Source organism: Cupressus sempervirens, chromosome 7, assembly GCF_028749045.1.
Source record: "Cupressus sempervirens isolate cs-2001-9-10 chromosome 7, ASM2874904v1, whole genome shotgun sequence".
NCBI classification, from domain to species: Eukaryota; Viridiplantae; Streptophyta; class Pinopsida; order Cupressales; family Cupressaceae; genus Cupressus; species Cupressus sempervirens.
This window is the reverse complement of record NC_143124.1, coordinates 714,571,990-714,578,404: the sequence shown is the minus strand read 5'-3', so window position 1 is coordinate 714,578,404 and position 6,415 is coordinate 714,571,990.

The window sequence follows — 6,415 nt, the reverse complement described above, 5'->3', positions numbered from 1 at the left end:
ATGTTGTTGATCTTAGATTAGTTTTGACAAGTGAGTGTCAAAACACTTAAACCATTTACTTAGTTCATGTCAAATTTGTAATACATGTTGAGCACAACATGTAAATGTTAGACCATGCCAAGTTGCAATGAGTGCTGAGTCACTCATGTGCTGAGTCACTCTAGTGCCAAGAAGATAGACCATGCCAAGTGAATTCAAGTGCTAAGTAAATAGTGGATGCCAAGTGGTATAGGTGTTGAGTCAAAAGTAGAGATACAACATATGCCAAGCATCAATGACTTCATGTACCAAGTGACATAGCTTGGACATACTTGTTTGTAATGGCACAAACAACTATGTAAACCATTTCTGAGTTGACTTAAGGATAGATTACGATCTTTTGGAGATAAAGATGAATCTATATGTGGATTCCCTATGTAATTACATGTAGCTAGTCAAAAAATGGGAAGGTTTAAGCAGCAAAATGGATGAATCTTAGCTATAGGATTCATACCTAACCCTAAGCCACCAAAGTCTTCTTAAGGAGCATGAAGCCCTAAACTCTTTACAATGAATGAACAAGTGTACAAGGGGTGAATGATTGAATTGGAAGAGTGAAAAAGATAGTTTGCAGAGCATTCAAGGTTACTTAGATGTAAGAGTGATTTGCAAAATTAGTTAAGTGAAGACAAAGGATAGAGAAGGATACAACATTGATACATCAAATCATGAAGGATCAATCAAAGATTTTGTAGAGGTGATCTATTATCAGGCAAGCAACTGTCAACCATAGGATCTATGCTGAGATATTTTAATAGGTGATTTCAATTAAATCTCTTAATAGAGTAGTCCTAACAGGTTGTATGAAATCCTTTAGTAGGGTTCTTACTTAATTGTAAGTTGAAGTCCTCTAACTAGGCACACTTCTAACATGGTGTTGAAATCCTCTAACAAGGTGGGACTTAATAGTCTTTGTAAGCCTTTAACAGGGTAGGCCTTTCATAGAGAAAAGCATGATTCATGGTCAAACCATTGTAACCTTCATTGGATACATTTTATTATTGTAGTAGTGGAGATTTTTGGGTGTCATCCCCACCCCAGTTTTACCTTCTCACTTGGAGGGTTTCTAGGTAATCATATCTGGTGTTGTGTGTGTGTTTGATTACATGTTTACATGATTGATGCATATGCTTTACATTTTATTTTAGTATATTAATGCATGTGATATATGAATGGTGAAAGTTTAATGGGTCCAAGTTTAAACTCCTGATTTAAACACCCCCCCCCACCCCCCGCCCCCCGCCCCCCCCCAAAGAAGTTTACTTTCTTCCCACTTGTAATTCCAACAATTGGTATCAGAGACTTGTTCTCTGAAAGAGAAGCTTTGCATCTTAGAGGAAAGATCTTGAAATGGAAGTCTATAAGCTAGGAAAGACTATTGAGAACCAAGATATTGAAATACATCTCATACTACATCAATTGAATGAGGCAAGAGAGGAATTAAAGAAATCCAAGAGAAGGAAAGAGATTGTTGTTGAAGAGAATGACACACTATATAAAGAAATAGACACCACCAAGCTATTTACAGATGGTCACTCTAATGAATTTGATGCAGTAGTTGTAGATATAATGCAAAAGAATAGAATCCAAGGTGAGGATATTAGAAATCTCAAGCTAAAGCAAGAATCACAAGCTATACTACTATGTGAGGTGACTAAACAGAAGAAGAAAGCCATGGAGGAAAAAGCCATGATTGAAGAAGATAAAAGAATTATGGAAAACATATTGGAAGAGAAGTCAATAGAGCTGACCAAGATCTCCAACATGCAATTGGACACTCTAAGTCAAATGATGAATGCCAACTATTAATTGAATGTCAAGGACATTGAGATAACTACATTGAAGTTGCAAAATGAACAATTGCATAATGACTTGAAAAGAGAAAAGGAATTTGTTGAAAGTTTCAACAAGCCAAATGAAGCCATCAAATACTTTGAGCAATTACTAAGATCTCCTAGATCCAATAAAGATACATCAAGATTGGGCTACACAAGCACTGAAGAAGGAGAATCATCCAAAGTTGCTGAAGAAAGGAACATCAAAGGTAAGAACTCCAAACCTACTTGTCATAATTGTGGTAGGAAACGACATACTTCTAACATCTGTAGGACCAAGAATACAAATTAGAATGTCAAACCTAAGAAAATGACTCATTATCATTAGTGCAACAAACAAGGTCAATAGGAACATGAATGTAGAACTAGGACCATGCAAAAAAAAAGATTTGAAGGATATTGCTACAATTGTCATAAGTATGGACATAGGGCTTTTGAATGCAGATCCAAATCCATATAGTCATCAAACAAGCCAGAAATTGTAAGAAGCTATGGAAACCTTTATAATTAGGATTAAAATACAAGATATAGCTATCACTATTGTCAAGAATATGGACATATCCCTAAGAATTGTATTAGGACACACTTCAGTGGTAACTACAAAAGGTGGTTGAGTCAAACTACATGTTTTAGTTGTTTGAAGATTGGTCACATGAGTAACTTTTGTCTAACTAGGTCAAAGGCATCAAGTTTTGAATTTGATAAAGGTAAAGAGAAAGCAGATGTTGAACACATCAAAGATGAGATGAACAAGACATTGAAAAAGATGACTAATTGTAGCACATCAAATGGAAAAGGGATCACTTCACCCAATGGGTCAAGTGATCACACCTCATCAAACTAAATAATCAAGAGGTATGTGGGACTAATATAAAAGTGTTATATCATACATCAATTCCAAAAAAAGGGACAATACTGAAAAGACCACATTAGCATGAATAAAGATGCAAGATGTTGTTGTAAATTCAAGCTAAATCTTTAAATTTTTCATGATGTTGCTGAGCATGAAATGTTTTTTGTGTATGCTAAGTGGAATGCTAGTAGATGTTGAGTTACAGGACTATCTAGTTGATGTCAAGCCTATAGTAGCTACCGAGTGATTGAAATATCCACATATGTCAAGTGTTTCTGAAATCAAATTGATGTTGAGCTTACAGATGTACAAGCACTAAGCATTAAATGCAAGGGCTTTTCAAAGGATGTATGATCATTTTCTGCTCATTATTCACCATTTCAAATTCAAGCAAGAGTGAGCAGAGAAAAAGGTGATTCAAAAACTTATTCAAGGCATTTGTAGAAAATTTGACAGTGATCTCACACCAATTCTATGGATTTTACTAAGTATTTGCCACAAGTCGAGCTACGCAGTTTTACTTTGCATAAACCCTAGTTTGGCAAATGGTGTCTAGTTCAAAAAATGTAGAAGGGAAAGAGGTTTTAAATGTTCAGCTTGTCAATAATAAAGTCCAACAACCTATATTTAAGGTCATTCCTAACATAGCTTACAAACAAGATCCTTCTGGTGCTTTATCTATGATCTTGCCGAATGTTATAATGGTGCAAGATGTAATAATATGTTATAATTACAAAATTGGTAGCATTGGGAACCTAGAAATCAGAGAAGCATATGATAGGTTGTGTGAAAATGGTAGTCTAAAGGAAGAGTATAAAATCATTGAAAAGAAGGGTTTAATGCATGCCCTAGATTTTCCTAGTGTATTTAAAATTGAATGAATTAGAATTGTGTTGAGTCAAATACATGATGGATCTTTATGGCTAGATGGTGGACCAATTAAGATTATTGAAAGAATAATTCATAGGGTTACTAGTTACCCAACCCTAGATCAGCCCAAGACTCTAAGGAGTGATTCCAAGGAAGCAATAGAGAAAAACACTAGAGAAAAATGGAATAAGAGAGGCATGATAATAGATACTATTACTAATCCATTGTTAAACTTTGTTGTTAGGGCAATTTTTCATAAATTCTATCAATCTAGCAGATTGAATAGTTTACCCAGTATTACAGTGGTTGTTGGCTACAAGATTATGAAGAAAGATCATACTTATGATCTGGCTGAGCTTCAACTACAACAATTGATGGAAAATCTTGGAGAAATTAGGAAGACCAAGAGTGCTTAATGTAAATTTGGTTCAATCCCAGTCTACATATTCTTTTATGTACAGAATACATTTCCCTCTTTTGTTATAGTAGAATCAAGGACAAATATGTCAATTGTAGGATAGATTAATAAATTCATTGAATAGATGGGAGAAAAATTTGAATCATTGATGACTAGTTATTTTAAAGATTTCAAGAAATCAATGAAGAAAAGAGCAAAGAATGAGGATACTTGTTTCATTGGTTTAGCAACATTATAATGATATATGTTTTCTAGTTGATGTTGATTACATTTTGTACAAGCTGCCACACCAAGGGTTAGATGGTTAAGGTCACTTGGGTATGAGATTAATGTTGATGAAGCATCAATAGCCATCACAGCACTCCTAGCAGAAGAAATTGACAAAAGTTCAAAGATATTTGGCAACTATGAAATGGTAAAATCAAAGATTACCATGGAGTTGAAAACTACTTCCACACTCAAAAAGAAACATAAACTGGTCAAGAATCTAAAAGCCAAATTTGGAGAAGGTGCAAATGAGGAAGAAGATAAAGAAGATGAAGAGGATGAAGAGGAGGAACAAGAAAAAACTCAAGCACCTTTTTCATTGACTCAAGGCATGGGAGAGGATAAGGAAGAAGAGTAAATAGAAGGTGTCATGGGAGAAGAAGCTAAGGAAGCACACACTCATGCTGAGCCAAAGAAGAGAAAGGCTAAGAGATAGCTAGCAGGTAAGGCAAAGAAAACTCTCAAACCTAGCCAAGCCAAGCTGAGTGCACCTACCACCAGAGCTAGCACACAAGCCACAACATAAAATACCAAGGAGAAGTCCAAGCAAGCAAAGCAAGGTGGCAAAGTGCAAAAGAAAGAAAGAAGAAAATATGTTGCACAGCTAGATTCAGATGAAGAAAGGACTAAATTAGATGATATAAGCCAATTCAAAGTGGTAAGTTACAAACCACTCTCTGATCTTAAAAATTTGTGTGAAAATGTCAAGAATAATCCAAATTTATCTAGTTTAAAGCATATTGATTTTAAGAAACTTGGAAAAGAAGAAAAGAATCTAGTGGAAGAAGCCCTATATGCAATGACATCAAAATTTAAGAAAATTCCATTAGAATTTTCCAACTCAGTACCCAAGAAACTATATGACTTAGTTGAGAAAAAATGGCATTATTTTTCAAATTTAGAAAAAAAAAATAAGGGAAACCACTTTAGCCCAAGTAATGCTAGAACTAACAAAAGGGTAGATTACTAAGGCTAATAAGAAATATGTTGTTAGGTTTACACCTAAATATAGAGCCTTCAACCTTCTTCAAAATAATATTGAAGATGTAGTAAAGAAATCAACCCAAATATGGAAACTTATCTATGGGTTGACCATTCTTAGACAAGAAGAAGTTGATCCCTTCGAAGCTAAACTTGATGATAAAGAGGATGGAAATGATGATGTTGATGAAAAAGAAAAGGATGATAAGGAAGATGATATAGTGGAGAAGGAAACTAAAAAGTAGACTAATGACAAGGCAACAACTAAATAGCAACAAGATGAACAAAGTGTGTAGGACACACAAGTGTCAAATGTCAGTCCCCCACATGACATAGTCAAGTCCACTAAAACTATTATTTTTAAGGATGTCTCTGATATTTAAGCTCAAAACATCAATCCCTTGACTATAGAAGACTTGAAGAAGATATTGGACCAATCTACACTGCAAGCCAAGCTATGTGATAATCCAATTTTGGTCAGTATAGATGAGCTCCAAAAGGGAGTAACTGATGTCATGAGGGACAAGGTGAATCCACAAGAACCACCTTCTATCATCCCTTTAGTTACTCAAGTACAAACTTTGACCCAAATAATAGTAGATACATCTACTAAGGTTGATGCATTTGTTAAAATTGACATAGTTGAGCAAAAGAAAACTACAGAAGAAGAAAAGGACATTGCTACTAGACAACAAGAAGTAGGACAAATAGATTCATTTGTATCTAAAGCACAAGAACAAGGTGCTAGTCATGTCATTGTAATAGACAAGAGAAAATCTGAAGGACATGAGCAAACACCTAAGGTAAAGGATTAGGAAGCTATCAAAGCATTGGTACCTCTATCAACATCTAGCACTCCACCTACACAAGTTCTTCAGAAGCTGAGCACAAAAGCCATATCATTGCAAATCTCAGTGCCAAGCCCTAGCTCTTCAAAAGTTGAAAAGGTAATTCACTATGGAGATATTACTCTTGATGAAGAGATTTTTATACCTAAATTTGATTATGATACAATGACAATAGACCAAATAGGCATTTTGTGAGAAGCCTTAGAGAAGAGAAAGCATAAGAAATGCTTAGAAGAGAACATGAGTAGAAGCAAGCACTTCAAGACATTAAAGACATCATTTTGGATGCATTTAGTCTACCAAC